Source organism: Bos taurus, chromosome 4 (genome assembly GCF_002263795.3).
Source record: "Bos taurus isolate L1 Dominette 01449 registration number 42190680 breed Hereford chromosome 4, ARS-UCD2.0, whole genome shotgun sequence".
In the NCBI taxonomy this organism is placed as follows: Eukaryota; Metazoa; Chordata; class Mammalia; order Artiodactyla; family Bovidae; genus Bos; species Bos taurus.
The window spans coordinates 80,588,247-80,607,630 of NC_037331.1; the positions used below are offsets into that span (position 1 = coordinate 80,588,247).

Here is a 19,384-nt window from a genome sequence, read left to right on the forward strand (position 1 = left end):
TTAGTTAAGTAATAATATAGGCTAAAAGGGATTTTTTTAAAGAGTTAGCTGTAGTGAATTATTAGCAGCACATATTGAAGTATTAAAGTATTAATGCTTCATCAATATGGAAGAACTACTGGAAATGTGGAAATATTTAATATTAATGGGCTTCTATTGAGCTCTTTTAGACATAGCTAGAGTTAATCTCAGAGCAGTAGATTCTATGGGAATTTGTCAAAGAAATTGATTTCTTCCACTATTTAAAAAAAAGATAAATACAGTATCAATATTTTAACCATACTTCTTTTATTGCCATCTAACAGATAAAAAGAAAAAGATGGAATTAATGTAGTCTCTGAAAGACAAAATATGAACAATTGTGTTCAATCATAAATTTTTATATAAGGATCTAATAAAATTTTTTAATGAAGGTAGGAGTACATTTCACTAGGAATGTAATTAATCCTATTTATATATCCACTTGTTTTACAACCATTTAAGGAGTTCCTACTATACGCCAGGCATTGATTGTTGTTGTTGTTGTTGTTTTAGTCACTAAATCTGACTCTGTTGGACTTTTGTGACCCCGTGGACTGTAGCCCACTAGGCTCCTCTGTCCATGGGTTTTCCCAGGCAAGAATACTGGAGTGGGCTGCCATTTTCTTCTCCAGGGGATCTTCTGACCTAGGTATCAAACCTGCACTTGTCTCCTGCACTTGCAGGCAGATTCTTACCACTGAGCCACCTGGAAAGCCCAGGCATTTATTACTGCCTCCAAAAATATTGCCTTCCTTTTCTTCTCCATTATGATAAAGACGTTTCACTACACACATTAATTATGGCCCAATAATGTTAACTATCCCTATTTAATATATAATAAAATTTCTCACTTCTAAGTACTGAAAGATATCCTGTCACGGGAACACTACAACGCAAGATTAAATGTCTTGAATTAGTGGATTCTTCACATCCGTGTTTTCTGCTCAATGACTGTTAAAGTCATCTCCTGGCCAAGATTTCCTAAGATAGATAGATAGATAGACATCACCAAAATGATATATGTTGAAAGAATAGAAGTGGTACTTTGAACCTGGAACCTTTCCAATCAGGGTATCAATTATTTAAGTGTTAATAAACAGAGTGTTATAATGGTTAGTATGGTACATTTTCAAGACAAATGAATTTATCACCATTGAACTCACCCAAGTGGCCTGAAAGATATGCGCAGAAAATGCATGTCAATATCTAAACAAACCCGTAGCTGCAGACTTGCCAACAAAAACTCAGGGGAATATTTGAAGTTTTAGTATTTATATAAGCTTTTCACCACTGAGCAAAAGAGAGGGATTTATTTCATGTTATGGAAAACATCGGATGCACTCTGGATGTGAGGTTGGAGAGAAATGCAGCGTCTGGAGCTGAAGTGTGACCACTGTTTGTGTATTTGCGTGGGTGTGGGCGTGGACGTGTTCACAAAAGCCTTAAACTCAATCAGTCAGAGACCAAACATCACTGCATTCCACTGCTCCCAGAGGACATACCCATCATTTTCTTCTGAAAATCTATCTCTTGATCTAAATCTGATGTAGAATCCTTTCCTTTATCTATGCAAAAAAAAAAAAAAAACCCTGTAAACACATGTTTTTTTGAACCACAAAAATTTTGCTAAAAAAAAATGGAAAGAGCTGATTTAAATCACTCAGGGCAACACAATCCTGAGCTAAGACAAGAAGGGTGTCCTTGGATCTGGCCCTGAAGCTAGGGGCCTCCTCTGGGAAGTTATCTGGAGACTCATAAAACAATTCAGACTTAATTGTGAACTTAATAAACCAACCCATATATTTAATTCTACATTTCTGTTGAATTCACTTGATGCCAAATGGTTACTGTTAATCAGATTACACCATTTAGGAAGACTTGAGTTTAAATTTCTTAACATCAAAATTTAACCTATAAAACAAACCCGAATTCTTCTCTTTAGAGACTGGACTAAAGTTGCAGCCAAATTCAAGACCACAGAGCAACTAGTAAGAGATCCATGCCACGAAGGTAAGATTTGGAAATAATCAATAAATTATTATTAATAATTGTTATAACAAATGGTGATTATTTCATTAATTAATATTTAATTATTACTCATTAAGGAAATTATTAATAAATGCTGGTCATTAATTGTTTGATCTATATCTTATCAATTTTATCCTCACAAGCACATTATAAGGTAAGTATTACTCTCCTTTGATCAAAAGGAAACTCAGATTCAGAAAAATTAACCTGTTCAAATTCATATAGCTTCCCCCCTCCCAATGTTTTGGAGATATAACTAACAAATAAAAATCACATATATTTGATTTGTATAATAGTTTGTATAATAGGATTTTTTAAGGAGAACAATGTGATGATTTTAAAATACGTATACATTACGAAATGATTACCAAAATCAAGTCAATCAATGGATCCATCACCTCACAGTTATCATTTCTATGTATGTGGTTAGAACACTTATTTGTTTTGAGCATTTGATATAGTATTATTACCTATAATAACCATATTGTATATTAGAGCTCAGAATTTTTCATCTTTTAGCTGACAGTTTATTCCCTTTGACCAGTATCTCCTCATTTCCCCCACACCATATCCCCTGGCAACCAGCATTCTACCCTCCGGTTCTATGGGTTCAACTTTTTTTGGATTCCACATATAAGTGAGTGAGATCACATAGTATCTGTATTCCTGTGTCTGGCTTATTTCACTTAGCACTAAGATGCTTCTTCACTTTCATCCAATATGCCTCAAGGCAAATCTCTTTACATGAATACTCATTCATTCCTATGCTTTTCACAGGTTTGTTGTGTGCCAGTCATGGGGGTTACAACAATAAAATAGAAAGTCATTGTATCCAGAGACCACATTGTCTAATGGAGAACACAGTTATGAAAATTTATGAATTACAGTGCAGGATGCTGAGACAAAAATATGAATGAATAACTTCCAGCTGAAGCACCAAAGAGGGAGACCTGCACAGGGCCTGGGGGAGTCACAAAGGGTTCAAAAATGAGGTGACACTTGAGCCAGGTGTTGAAGGATGAGTTAGAATTTTCCATGTGAAAGATGGGAATAAGAATCTTCAGGCAGAAAGATCAAGGTGTACAAAGACCCAGTCTGGAAAGAATCTGAAATCTCCTGTATCTTGAGTAGCTGAAGATGAAATGGAAAAGGGAGGTTAGAACCAAAGTATGAGGCACGTCATGAGCTCTGCTAAGGATATTGCATTTACACTGGCAAAGAGGAACCCAGAGAGGTCTTTCATTAGGGGACCTCAACATTGATACTCAAAATCAACATTGATACTGAGAACAGAAGGAGACCGATGAGTTTAGAGAAAAAGAAACTTGACGGAGGCCCCATGCTGTCTACCCCTGATGCTTCTTAAATCTACCTCCTCATCAGTATCCTCCATATTATTGTCAACCAGAAGCAAGTTTTCAATTGGAAAAATAAGTTTTCCAGACATTCTTACACCTTTTTGTTACTATGCTATTTATCTGCTTCCAATCTATCATCACTGCTTGAGCCTCTGAAGTCTGACTTGGTCATCAACACCTTTTGTTACCCAGTCTCCAAGGGTCGACAGTGACCACTTGACAGACCCAATATTCTTTCCACAGTCCTCATCCTGCTTGCTTTCTGTGCAGTATCTGATGCTGTGGATCTATCCTGTATTTAACTCCTATGATACAATACCTTTTTGGATTATTAATAGCTCTTTGGCCATTTCTGTTTCTTTTATTAATTCTTTCACTTTTTCCTTCTAGTCCCAATAGTCTTCATTTTCTTTTATGCACTTAAGGACAATGAGGTTTGCAGCAGAGAAAGGGCTTCTTCCGAAAGTACCCAAGACAGGAGACGGGGGAAAAGTCTCAGATCTGTCTCCCTGAAGGCCAAGGGGCTGGGGATATTTAAGGGATAAAAACTGAGGCATGGGGAGCAGCATGCTGCTGCTGCTAAGTCACTTCAGTCGTGTCCCACTCTGTGCGACCCCATAGACGGCAGCCCACCAGGCTCCCCTGTCCCTGGGATTCTCCAGGCAAGAACACTGGAGTGGGTTGCCATTGCCTTCTCCAATGCATGAAAGTGAAAAGTGAAAGTGAAGTCGCTCAGTCATGTCCGACTCTTAGTGACCCCATGGACTGCAGCCCACCAGGCTCCTCCGTCCATGGGATTTTCCAGGCAAGTGTACTGGAGTGGGGTGCCATTTTGCCTTCTCTGGGGAGAGCATGGGAAAAGGTAATTGCAGATACGAAAAAAGGAAGGTGGTTGTTGTTCTGAGCAGATGCAACCAAGCCACAGGCTTCTGTGTCAGAGACGTGCTCAGAGAATAGCAGCACTAGCCTGCTATGAGGGTGGAGATTCTGGCCCTCAGACATCAAAAGGTCACAGAGCCAATATCTGCACATGCCCAGAGAGAGGATCAGAGGTCTTAATTCATCTCAGCGATCTCAAGCTGGAAGTGGACACAGCCGACTCCAAGTTCCTAAAAAACAACTCGGGCAAACATCCTATTGCTCCGGTTATGTGACTCTTGGAGGACATGGAAACTTTTATAAAAAACAATCAAAGCAAGGCTAACCAGTAAGGGCAGGTCACAATTCACCATTTATCTAGGGTTAACTGACAACTACCCAAGGTTTCACCTCAGTCACATTAGCTTGTAATGTTTTGATTTAGGGACTTTCTATGTTATCCAGAGAACCACAAGATTCAAATGTAAGATACGAACATATTAGAATATGGCTTTATGTTCCAAAAGCATTCTTTAATTCACACAATGATTTCTTCATATAATTGGAAATATGAATCAACTTACTAAAAATTTTGTATCTTTATGCATAAGTAGAAATGTATACCTGTCTTTTTGCTATACTATCTCTATGATAGAATCATGGACTTACCAACTACAGACTTCTGAAAATAAATTTAGATATTTATACATCTGAAACCTAAAATCCATTAATCTTTTGCATTTTCACATATTAGTTCCATCCCCTTACACACACACACACACACACACACACACAAAATTGGTGGATTTCCCTCTTAGACCATGAAGGTGGCTCTCCAGAATAGTGGAAAGCTCTCTTAGCACACCACCTTCTTGATACACAGATGACTAGACCCAGAAAACTGTGTTTTAAATTCAAAATAGTTTGGGGGAAAACCTAAAAAGCTAAATAAATATCTTGCAGAGACAACAAAAACATCGGAGAATTACAAAATGTGTTATTTTGTAAGCCGGTGAAAACTGAATACAAAACTTTACAAAGAGCTTCCCCGGTGGCGCTGCTGGTAAAGAACCCACCTGCCAATGCAACAGACATAAAAGACAAGGGTTTGGATCCCTGGGTCGGGAAGATTCCCTGGAGGAGGACATGGCAACCCACTCCAGTATTCTTATCTGGTGCATGTGCCTGGTCCCACGTGCAGAGGAGCCTGGAGGACCATAGGGTCACAGAGAGTCAGACACGACTGAAGAGACCCAGCACGCATGCACCAAGCATCCATATAACATAAAAGTTTTTGAATGAGTTTATCTGAATATTATAGCAAAGCTTCCCAAAGATGTTTTTAAATTATGGTTGTTTCTGAAGTATTCTTCTCCAAGTACTATTTTCCTCAATGTCCTTTTTTGGGGGGAAGGAGGTGCCACACCGTGTGGCATACAGGATCTTAGTTCCCAACCAGGAATCAAACTCAGGCTCCCTGCAGTGGAAACACAGAGTCCTAACCACTGGACCACCAAGGAATACCCCACAACATGACCAAAGATTTTTAAAAGGAAATTTAGGAGTATTATCCACTAGAGTTAATTTTTAAATTATTAAATTTAGTTTTTGTATTTTACTATTGTGAAATATTTCAAATATGCCCAAAAGTACAGGAGTAGAAAAGTATAGAAAATAACCACAAAAAAAAAGAATAGAAAATAAAATAACATAAATATTTATGTGCCCTTACCCACTCACATTTTTAATAACATCTCAGCATATTTGCTTCATATTTTTAAGAAACAAAATCTTACAAACACAAAGCCCCTTTTGTACCTCTCCTTGACTTTATTCCCCTTTTTATTCACATCAGAAGTAACCACCATCCTAGATCTTGTGCATCTCTCTGTTCATGTTACTGCACTCATATTACATATGTGTGTGTATATCTGAACAAATCCACCACAGGCGTTATAAACTATCATGTTGTGTATTTTTAACCTGTATACTGCAACTTGATTGAACATTTTAATTTCAAGATCTATACATGTGTGTGCATATAGACTTGGCTCATTCATTTTATCCACTGGGCACCTGCCTATACAAATATTCCACAATTTATCTTTTTTCATATTAATGATCCATTGTATCCAGTTTATCACTATTGTACACAATGCTTCAATAGAACCTTACACATTTCTCTGTTCTTATGGGATGGATTACCTACAATGTATACACAGAGATAGAACTGCTGAGTCATAAAGTAGGCACAAGAAATGCTGAGTCATAAAGTAGGCACATTGTCAGCTGCCTTAGATTTTACCGAATTGCTCTTCAATATGGTTGATGTCAATTTCTGCTTCTACCATATTCTCACCAATTTTTGTTACTGTCAGATGCAACTTTTGCCAATCACATAGAGGTAGAATGGAATCTCACGGTTACTTTAAGTTGTATTTTTTCCCAACTGGAGAAACTAAGCATCTTTTCATAGACTTTTTTTTTTCTTTTGGTTCTTTCCTCTTCATATCCTTTGTCCTTTTTCAGTCGAACTGCTTTTCTTTCCTTATTGACTTACATGAATATTTGCATAGTCTACATACGAATCTTTTACTAGTTACACTCATTGCAAATTTCTTCTCCTAAACTGTAGCTTGTCTTCTGGCTTCTCAGTATTTATTTTTTCACATAGAAACTATTAACTTTAACATGGACAAATCATAATTCTTGTCATTCAAGGTTTTTGCTTTCTATGTTGGTTTAAGAAGTACTATTTAGCTCATAAATTTGTCACAAGGAATTAGAAGAATTAATACTTTGAAGGTATTCAGAACACTGTAATGGTACAAGTGCTACATAATTGTTAAATAAATAAAACTATACTAACATTTCTGGGAGGCAAACTGTTGGCAGGAAGAAGAGGAAACTAGAATAGATATTATAGGAACAAAAATGTGGTACAGGGCTACAGTCCATAAATGTATTGCCTATAGGAAATACCTCTTTGGACAGATCTGAGTAAACCCAAACCAAACCAGTGGGATTCCATAAGAACCAGGCTGGAGTCTGCAATGCAGTAACTATAAACAGGCCTGTGACACTTCTATAACCCACAGAGAAACAGCTGGAATTTGTTGGTTGCGTTTCTACCGTAAACAGAATCACAGATTTAATATTTCCTGTAATTTCCTTAGACCTTATTTCCTCTTAGGAATTTATCTCTACATATTACTGATAAATTATGGTTTAAGATCTTTTTTTTTTTGTCCTGCTAGCATTCACTAACTCTCTGTCTGCATGTCAATCCAAAAGCCACACAAAAGATGGGGAAAGCATCCATCCAGGGACTCCTATTACTGCCTTCTAGTGGAGGGTCATGATGGAATTTTCATAGACCTTGCTCCTAAATACATCAGGTCACTTACTAAGCTGCTCAGGCACTACGTCTTACAAGTCAGATTAATTATTGCCTCATTAATAATTCCTATCCATACTAATGATCACAGTTCCAAAATATGTTCTGCTTCACACAAATTTTAAGTAAAGAGTAAGTCATATATTGAAAAGCAGAGACATTACTTTGCCAACAAAGGTCCGTCTAGTCAAGGCTATTGTTTTTCCTGTGGTCATGTATGGATGTGAAAATTGGACTGTGAAGAAGCTGAGCACCAAAGAATTGATGCTTTTGAACTGTGGTGTTGGAGAAGACTCTTGAGAGTCCCTTGGACTGCAAGGAGATCCAACCAGTCCATTCTGAAGGAGATCAGCCCTGGGATTTCTTTGGAAGGAATGATGCTAAAGCTGAAACTCCAGTACTTTGGCCACCTCATGCGAAGAGTTGACTCATTGGAAAAGACTCTGATGCTGGGAGGGGTTGGGGGCAGGAGTAGAAGGGGACGACAGAGGATGAGATGGCTGGATGGTATCACTGACTCGATGGACGTGAGTCTGAGTGAACTCCGGGAGTTGGTGATGGACCGGAGGCCTGGCGTGCTACAATTCGTGGGGTCGAAAAGAGTCGGACACGACTGAGTGACTGAACTGAACTGAAGTCATATATTATAATGGTTTGGACAGACAAGCATTGCTGTGACTGTCCCTACAGCCTCAGCAGCATCATTGCAAACATGATATGGGAAAGCTGCCCACGTTGCCAGTGTCCAGTTGTTCACACCAGGATGGCTGATATCAAAAAATAAGCCTCTTAAATCAAGATCTCTTTGTAAAAAGCTACTAATAAAGCAATATATAATTGTTGTAGAAAATATTTAAATGTTAATAGGCACAAAAGAAGAAACAAAATCAACCATAACCTTATTATACAGAAATAATGTGAAAAGGAGTACGTCAAGTCTGTATATTGTCACCTTGCTTATTTAACTTATATGCAGAGTACATGATGAGAAACGCTGGGCTGGAAGAAGCACAAGCTGGAATCAAGATTGCCAGGAGAAGTATCAATAACCTCAGATATGCAGATGACACCACCCTTATGGCAGAAAGTGAAGAAGAACTGAAGAGCCTCTTGATGAAAGTGAAAGTGGAGAGTGAAAAAGTTGGCTTAAAGCTCAACATTCAGAAAACGAAGATCATGGCATCTGGTCCCATCACTTCATGGGAAATAGATGGGGAAACAGTGGAAACAGTGGCAGACTTTATTTTTGGGGGCTCCAAAATCACTGCAGATGGTGACTGCAGCCATGAAATTAAAGGACGCTTACTCCTTGGAAGAAAAGTTATGACCAACCTAGATAGCATATTAAAAAGCAGAGACATTACTTTGCCAACAAAGGTCCGTCTGGTCAAGGCTATGGTTTTTCCAGTAGTCATGTATGGATGTGAGAGTTGGACTGTGAAGAAAGCTGAGCACCGAAGAATTGACGCTTTTGAACTGTGGTGTTGGAGAAGACTCTTGAGAGTCCCTTGGAATGCAAGGAGATCTAACCAGTCCATTCTAAAGGAGATCACTCCTGGGTGTTCATTGGAAGGACTGATGCTGAAGCTGAAACTCCAATACTTTGGCCATCTCATACAAAGAATTGACTCATTGGAAAAGACTCTGATGCTGGGAGGGACTGGGGGCAGGAGGAGAAGGGGACAACAAAGGATGAGATAGCTGGATGGCATCACTGACTCGATGGACATGAGTTTGAGTAAACTCTGGGAATTGGTGATGGACAGGGAGGCCTGGCATGCTGTGATTCATGGGGTCACAAAGAGTCGGACATGACTGAACGACTGAACTGAACTGAACTGAACTGAATGTTGATTTATGCATATCATTTAGCATTTTATATGAATATATTTTTAAAAATTTTAAGGGATCACAATTTTTTCCCCTTTTTACTTTTTTAAACTACACATAACATAAAATTTACCATCTTAACCATATTAAGTGTACAGTTCAGTGACATTAAATACATTCACATTTTTGTGGGGCCATCACAGCCATCTGTCCCCAAAATTCTTTTCGTCTTGAAAAACTGAAACTCTATACCTATTAAATTATGAATCCCGATTCCTCCCGCTCTCCTAATCTCCTGGCAACAATTACTATACTTTTGGTCTCTACCATTTTGACTGGGCTATGTACCTCTTATAAGTGGAATCATACAGTATTTGCCTTATAATGTCTTCAGGATTCATTCACATTGTAGCATATTTCCTTCCTTTTCAAGACTGTATAAAAATTACAAAACATTGCTGAAAGAAATTAGACACAAATAAATGGAAACATCCCATGTTCATGGATTCAAAGACTTAATATTGTTAAAATGTCAATTACTCAAAGTAACCTACAGATTCAATGCAATCCCTAGTAAAATCCCAGCAATGTTTTTTGCAGAAATAGAAAACCCAGCATAAAATTCATATGCAATCTCAAGAGACCCTAAATAGCCAATTTTAATGGTTTTTTTTTCATTTTTATCTGTTTTATAGGCATATCTCTATGGCATGTTTTCACTGCCTATAGAAATATTTTTCTTCTTATTCCATTTTTTAATCTTATAATAACATTGCATAGGATCTGATCTCAGTACTTTTCTCAACTTTTTTTTAAGGTAAAATAAGTTTTTCTGAACTTTGAGAAGGCGACTTAGCTCAAATAGCTTCTAATGTCATAGAACTCTCTCCTAGGTTTGTATGTGTTCGTGTGTGTGTGAAAGAAATATGTGGTAGTTTGCTTTCCCAAATTTCCTCGCTCTATTCTCCTCTGTCACTTTTACTTCTGTCTTCTTTGTCTTCATCTCTCTTATCCATAGTTAGTGTGAGTCACTCAGTCGTGTCCAACTCTGTAGCCCACCAGGCTCCTCTGTCCATGGAATTCTCCAGGCAAGAATACTGGAGCGGGTTGCAATTCCTTTCTTCAGGGGGTCTTCTTGACCAAGGGATCAAACCTGTGACTCCTGCATTGCAGGTGGTTTCTTTACAGTCTGAGCCACCAGGGAAGCCCCTCTCTTATCCATATCCTGCTCATTTTCCTGTTTCAAAACCCTGTTTTTAATACGTCTACACTGAATTTAATTTAAACTTATTAAACAAAGGAAATTTTCAAATGAAGTATGAAAATCTATTGCTTCAAAAATCTACCCATTTTCTCATCTGATTTCTTCCATGAATAGCCTTAGGAAAAGGAACATTATTTTTACTATACATAATACACTAACATGACAATGACATAAAGAAAAAGTTATCGGCTATAAAATGGATCTCAGAGGTGGGATGAGTTTTACTGGCAATTTCCTCCAACTCTTAAAACCCAGAAAAGTGGTCATTTAACCTGATTTGGCAGGTATACAGTAGAGAAGATGGTTAGCCAGGGAGGACAGTATTTTCAGAAGCAACTCACCTCACATTTGGAAATCTCTTAATAAGAATTCCAGTGTTCCAATCTTTCTGTTATTTCTCATTCTTCCTAGTTCCACTCACACTAATCTACTTTCCCTGATTCTAAGATTCTTTCCAGGTGAGAACTAGTCCTATAAATTTTAAAGCAAATGTCCAGATACATCCTAGAATTTGCCCCTGGAAACTTCTACCTATTGATCCTTGGCAAATCCTGGGGAGCCTCATGCAATGTTCTTCCCAATAACAGTCCTTCAATATTTTAAAAGAACAGATATGCTTTTCCAGAAAGTCTTCTTATATAAGCTATATACATCTACATCCTTTACCTATCCTCAGTATGGTATATGTAAAGAACTTAAGCAATCCATAGTCCACACATCAACAAGAGAACTATTTCATTCAAAGGGGAAAGATGAAAATAAGTAAACAGAGGGAAGCATGCTCAATCCCCTTAAAATTTAAGAAATATAAGCTAAAATATTTTAGGTATCATTAGCTACTCTAAGAAGCAGCAAAAATTAATGGTTATACACTACTGTGGTATTATAAATTAATTCAAATTTTCTTGAAAACAACTGGTTAAGAAATAATAAAAACTATAAATCTGTTCATTCAGTTTGAATGACTCCATTTGTACAGTAATAACCAAATCAAAGACTTCCAAAGCAGCAAAACATTTTATATATCTTAAATGTCTAGAGAATTGCAAAATACCTTCATATACTGCAGAATATTTATATAACAGATTAGCACATGAGCAATTTAAAGTAAATATATAGCCAATACACACTAAGCACTTTATACAATATACACAAAAAAACTTAAGCAAATGCAAAAACAGAACTCACAATTATATGTGCATATAATTATATCTAATTGTGTATATACATTAACAAAACTGCTGAAACAATTTGGCAAGATATAAATAGAACTAAATGTTCATCATATTCTTTTTCAAGATTTTCAAACCCTTACCAACAATAACAACAACAAAAAGAAACAAGCAGATTTGATTAAAGCCTTTTCATGGCTTCATAGAGCATATGGTGATCTCCACTAACTTTAAGTACTATAGGACAGGAAGTGAGTCTGCCTTACTCTCTGTTGTAGCTTTTTACCAGAACAGAGTCTGACATTTGATAGTTGACATTTATATGACATATATTTTGTGCCAGACACTGTTTTAAGCACTTAATATAGATTACACATTTAATACAACAATCCTACACCATAAATACTATCATTGTTCCCATCTGATAGATGAGGAGCCTGAAGCACAGAGAGGTTTTAGTGACTTGCCAAGATCATACCATTAGCAAGAATTAGAGCCAGGATTAGAACATAAATACTATGAACTCCAAAATCCAAGCTCTTCCCATCTTCCTCCAATACTCTATCACCTTAATAAATAAGGAAGTGAGTAATGAAAGGTGACTGAATGTACACCTATCTGGATGAATGGATGGATGGATTGATACATCAATGGGTAAATGAGTTATTTTCAACCCATTTAAAACAGAGAGTTAAATGACTCTTTTGGAACCTGGGAAAGGAAACTTATATATTGAGTACCTTCTTCACTTTGGCATGTGCTAGGTGCTTCCGTAACTTAACTCACTAAATCATAGCAATGACTTTGTAAGGATGCATGATTGTTGCCCATTTTTTAATATGAGGAAACTGGATTTGGTTCATTTGATGTTGAATCTTGGAAAAGTAACCCTGGGACTCAAAATGTTGCTTGGAAGAATGGGAGCTCCATATATATTTGTTGAATGAAGGACTTTAAAGTACATTTTTTTTAATACTTACAGGAGGAAGTTATGAGTATTAGATAACCAGTATAGTTTTCCTAGAGGAAAATCATCCCAAGCCAAGCTCATTTTCTTTTTTGATTGGGTTCTAAACAGTGTTGTGAGGGAAATAAAATGGGCAAAGTATTCCTGGATTTCAAAAAAGCTTCTAACAATGTCATTCAAAATATCTTTCTGGATAAGATGGAGAAAATAGCAGATCACATAATGAAATAATTGTGTGAATTGGAAGCCAGTAAAGATATGACAAAAAAGTTCAGTTTCAATCATGGGGAGTAAAGGTAGTTACTCTTGTTGAATTTAAATGAGGGCCCAGAGGATGTCATTGATCAGATTTGTGGATAATTAGATACTATCATTATCAGATTTGTGGAAACTTGTAATGACAGTAATCAAGTTGGTTTAAATGGAGCCAATTTCATTTTAAACAAAATTCTTAAAAATTTATATAAGTCCTAAAATAATAAATGCACAAGGAGAAACAAGGTTTAGAAGCAACCAAGATTTTTTAAAGGTTTTTCTGTGGTTACTTAATATAGGTCAATAGGACACGCTGCCAAATAAGACTGAACACTTAGACTTCATCAATAGAACTCTATTGCTCAAAAAAATTAACTACCATCTCACTAACTGCTACCTGGCCAGATTACTAAAATGAAACACAAGCTGGAATCAAGATTGCCAGGAGAAATATCAATAATCTCAGATATGCAGATATGCAGACACCACCCTTATGGCAGAAAGTGAAGAAGAACTAAAGGTCCTCTTGATGAAATTGAAAGAGGTAAGTGAAAAAGTTGATGTAAAACTCAACATTCAGTAAACTAAAATCATGGCATCCAGTCCTATCACTTCATGACAAATAGATGGGGAATCAATGGAAACACTGAGAGATTTTTTTTTTATGGGCTCCAAAATCACTGCAGCAGGTGATAGCAGCCATGAAATTAAAAGACGCTTGCTCCTTGGAAGAAGAGTTATGACCAACCTAGACAGCATATTAAAAAGCAGAGACATTATTTTGCCAACAAAAGTCCGTCTAGTCAAAGCTATGGTTTTTCTAGTAGTCATGTATGGATGTGAGAGTTGGACTGTGAAGAAGGCTGAGCGTCAACGAATTGATGCTTTTGAACTGTGGTGTTGGAGAAGACTCTTGAGAATCCCTTGGACTGCAAGGAGATCCAACCAGTTAATCCTGAAGGAAATCAGTCCTGAATGTTCATTGAAAGGACTGATGCTAAAGCTGAAACTCCAAAATGTTTGGAGTTCTTCGCCTCCTAATGCGAAGAACGGACACATTGGAAAAGATCCTGATACTGGGAAAGCCTGAAGGCAGGAGTAGAAGGGGATGACAGAGGAGGAGATGGTTGGATGGCATCACTGATGCAATGGACATGAGTTTGAGTAGTCTTCGGGAGTTGGTGATAGATAGGGAAGCTTGGCGTGCTGCAGTCCATGGGGTCACAAAGAGTTGGACATGACTGAGTGACTGAACTGAACTGAATATTTAACAAGTGTTTGCCATATGCCAGGCAACTGCTGCGGGCCCTACCTACATTTGCTCATTTAAGTCTCTCAACAATTACAGAGGTAAGGATTATTATTAACCCCAATTTACAAATGAAAAAAAAAAAAAGAAACATGAAAGCCACAAATCTGCCTAATATCTCACAACTAATAGGATGGAGCAGGTACTGAAAGATAAGAAGTCTAATTGGTGCATCAACTTATCTTAACCATGATTCTATTCAGTCTTTCTTACCCTCTGACAACAATATTTGCAGAGGCTGTAGACACCCACTCAACATGCCCTTAACCAACATGAGTTCTAAAGCAGCTAAGGACAGTTCCAGCCTGCTGATAGCTGCCTACCCCAAATGCTTGTACCTCTTCTTCACATGTGGGCTTTTCCAACACCATGGAAGAAAGAAAAGAGGAATTAAGAGTCTCTTGATGAAGGTGTAGTAAAGTCTCCTGATGAAGGTGTAAGAGGAGAGTGAAAAAGCTGGCTTAAAACTCAACATTCCAAAAATGAAGATCATGGCATCTGGTCCCATCACTTCATGACAAATAGATGGGGAAACAATGCAAACAGTGACAGCCTTTATTTTCTTGGGCTCCAAAATCACCGTGGATGGTGACTGCAGCCATGAAATTAAGAGATATTTGTTCCTTGGAAGAAAAGCTATGACCAACCTAGACAGTGTATTAAAAAGCAGAGACACTACTTTGCCAACAGAGGTCCATATAGTCAAAGCTATGTTTTTTCCACTAGTCACCAATGGATGTGGAAGCTGGACAGTAAAAAAGGCTGAGTGCCAAAGAATTGATGTCTTCAAACTGTCGTACTGGAAAAGACTCTTTAGAGTCCCTTGGACAGCAAGGAGATTAAACCAGTCAATCCTAAAAGAAATCAACACTGAATATTCACCAGAAGAACTGATGCTGAAGCTGAAGCTCCAATGCTTTGGCCACCTGATGCAAAGAGCCAACTCATTGGAAAAGACCCTGATGCTGGAAAAGACTGAAGGCAGGAGGAGAAGGGGACAACAGAGGATGAGATGGTTGGATGGCATCACCAATGCAATGGACATAAATTTGAGCAAACTCTGGATATGGTGAAGCACAGGGAAGCCTGGCATGCTACAGTTTATGAGGTCACAGAGTTGGACATAACTGAGCAAGTGAACACCACCACCACCACCATGTGAGTTTGCTGGGCTGCACTGTCCTCTGCCTCACTTTCCTCCTTAGTGATTGTGTTTCTTGAGATCATTTCCCTAACAAATTACTTGTACCCAAGTCCCTGGATTACGGTCTGATTTTAGGGAAAGAGTGAAAATCAACATTTTAGGAATCAGCGAGATAAAATGGACTGGAATGGGTAAATTTAACTCAGATGAGCATTATATGTACTACTGTGGGCAAGAATCCCTAGAAGAGATGGAGTAACCCTCATAGTCAACAAGAGCCCAAAATGCAGTACTTGGGTGCAACCTCAAAAAAAAAACACAATGTTCTCTGTTCATTTCCAAGGCAAACCATTCAATATCACAGTAATCCAAGTTTATGCCACAACCAATAAAGCAAAAGAAACTGAAGTTGAACAGTTCTGTGAAGATCTACAAGATCTTCTAGAACTAATGCCAAAAAAATATGTCCTTTTAATTATAGGGGACTGGAATGCAAAAGTAGTAAGTCAAGAGATACCCGGAGTAACAGGAAACTTTGGCCTTGTAGTACAAAATGAAGCAGGGCAAAAGCTAACAGTTTTGCCAAGAGAATGTACTGGTCTTAACAAACACCCTCTTCCAACAACACAAGAGAAGACTCTACACATGGACATCACCAGATGGTCAATACCAAAATCAGACTGATGATATTCTTTGTAGCCAGAGATGGAGAAGCTCTATACAGTCAGCAAAAACAAGACTGGGAGTTGACTATGGCTCAGATCACGAACTCCTTATTGCCAAATTCAGACTTAAATTGAAGAAAGTAGGGAAAATCACTAGACCATTCAGGTATGACTTAAATCAAATCCCTTACAATTATACAGTAGAAGTGACAAATAGATTCAAGGGATTAGATCTGATAGACAGAGTGCTTGAAAACTATGAATGGAGGTTCCTGACACTCACTGTACAGGAGGCAGTGATCAAGACCATTCCCAAGAAAAAGAAATGCAAAAAGGCAAAGTGGTTGTCTGAGGAGGCCTTACAAATAGCTGTGAAAAGAAGAGAAGTGAAAGGCAAAAGAAAAAAGGGAATATATACTCATTTCAATGCAGAGTTCCAAAGACTAGCAAGGAGAGATAAAAAAGCCTTCCTCAGTGATCAATGCAAAGAAATAAAGGAAAACAACAGAATGGGAAAGACTAGAGATCTCTTCAAGAAAATCAGTGATACCAAGGGAATATTTCATGCAAAGATGGGCACAATAAAGGACAGAAACGGAAGGACCTAACAGAAGCAGAAGATATTAAGAAGAGGTGGTAAGAATACAAAGAAGAACTATACAAAAAAGATCTTCATGATCCACATAAGCACGATGGTGTGACACTCACCTAGAGCCAAACATCCTGGAAATCAAGTGGGCCTTAGGAAATACCACCAAGAACAAAGCTACTGGACATGATGAAATTTCAGTTGAGCTACTACAAATCCTAAAGATGATGCCGTGAAAGTGCTGCACTCAATATGTCAGCAAATTTGGAAAACTCAGCAATGGCCACAGGACTGGAAAAGGTCAGTTTTCATTCCAATCCCAAAGAAAGGTGATGCCAAAGAATGTTCAAACTACTGCACAATTGCACTCATCTCACACTCTAGTAAAGTAATGCTCAATATTCTCCAAGACAGGCTTCAACAGGACATGAACTGTGAACTTCCAGATGTCCAAGCTGGATTTAGAAAAGACAGACAAACCAGAGATCAAATTGCCGACATTCACTGGATCATCGAAAAAGAAAGAGAGTTTCAGAAAAACAACTATTTCTGCTTTATTGACTACGCCAACGCCTTTACTGTATAGATCACAACTGTGGAAAATTCTTCAAGAGATGGGAATACCAGACCACCTGACCTGCCTCTTGAGAAATCTTATGCAGGTCAGGAAGCAACAGTTAGAACTAGACATGGAACAACAGACTGGTTCCAAATAGGAAAAGGAGTACGTCGAGGCTGTATATTGTCACTCTGCTTATTTAACTTCTATGCGGAGTATACCATGTGAAATGTCAGCTGGATGAAGCACAAACTGGAATGAAGATTCCTGGGAGAAATATCAATAACTTCACATATGCAGATGACACCACCCTTATGGCAGAATTTGAAGAAGAACTAAAGAACCTCTTGAAGAAAGTGAAAGAGGAGAGTGAAAAAGTTGGCTTAAAGCTCAATATTCAGAAAACTAAGATTACAGCATCCAGTCCCATTGTTTCATGGCAAATAGATGCGGAAACAAAGGAAACAGTGACAGATTTTATTTTTCAGATTCCAAAATCACTGCAGATGGTGAGGGCAGCCATGAAATTAAAAGATGCTTGCTCCTTGGAAGAAAAGCTATGACCAACCTAGACAGCATATTAAAAAGTAGAGGCATTACTTTGCCAACAAAGGTACAGCTAGTCAAAGCTGTGGTTTTTCCAGTAGTAGTGTATGGAAGTGACAGTTGGACTATAAAGAAAGCTGAGCACCGAAGAACTGATGCTTTTGAACTGTGGTACTGAAGACTCTTGAGAGTCCCTTGGACTGCAAGAAGATCAAACCAGTCTATCCTAAAGGAAATCAGTCCTGAATATTCATTGAAAGGACTGATGCTGAAGCTGAATCTCCAATACTTTGGCCACCTGATGAGAAGAACTGACTCATTGGAAAGATCCTGATCCTGGGAAAGATGGAAGGCAGGAGGAGAAGGGGATGACAGAGGATGAGATGGTTGGATGGCATCACCAACTCAATGGACATGAGTTTGAGCAAGCTCCAGGAGTTGGTTATGGACAGGAATGCCTGGCGTGCTATATTCCATGGGGCCACAAAGAGTTGGACATGACTGAGTCACTGAACTGAACTGAATCTGAACCTAAGATACAACTTAGGTTGAATAAGTGGTTAGTGAATCCTCTAACTTTAAGTATTAATTTAATTGCTTTACAAATTTAAACGGTTTGTATTTTATTTTAAAGCATACCATAGATATCTCTGGCATTAATAATATATTCCTTGTTCTATGTTATGAGCTATACTGGAGCATGACATGAAGGAAAAGAAAAGGTGCTGGCATGACTTTCCTCTAGGCCACAAACCAAACCTAAATGTAGATGAGAAAGAAAAGAAAGGGAAAATAACAAAATATTGGAAGAGGAATATGGAGGAGACAGGAATTTTGAATTTAACCATTATAACTCAAGTAAAATTTAGGTCTTATTCACCCCATCACTCACCCATAGACTTCCCAATGCCAAGTTATAAATCTGGCTCATTCTCAAGAATGTTTCTGAGAGGGAAATTCTTTAATTTATTTTCTTTTTCGATATACTCACAGGAAGTTATTGACAGCTAGAAATGTATGAAATGTTCCCTTGGTATCTCTAATTTTCTTGAAGAGATCTCTAGTCTTTCCCATTCTGTTGTTTTCCTCTATTTCTTTGCATTGATCACTGAGGAAGGCTTTCTTATCTCTCCTTGCTAGTCTTTGGAACTCTGCATTCAAATGGGTATATCTTTCCTTTTCTCCTTTGCTTTCCGCTTCTGTTCTTTTCACAGCTATCTGTAAGGCTTTTGTTACTAAATTTGGATATCATACTCGTAGTCTTCTAATATGAAGAGTGTTTTCAGGAGGTGATGAAAAGTGCCATTGATAAGTCAGTAATGCTAGGGTGCTGCTATCTTAGAGAATGAACAATTTAGACTTAGAAACTCTTTGAAAATGGGAAAAACAAAGGCTACTTAAGGAGGTATCCTAAATGCAATC

General features: G+C 37.9%; 1 protein-coding gene across 14 annotated transcripts in view; it reads right to left on the bottom strand.

The window, feature by feature from the left end:
• Window positions 1-19,384, bottom strand: part of SUGCT (succinyl-CoA:glutarate-CoA transferase) — an 875,539-nt gene that overhangs the window by 534,816 nt on the left and 321,339 nt on the right.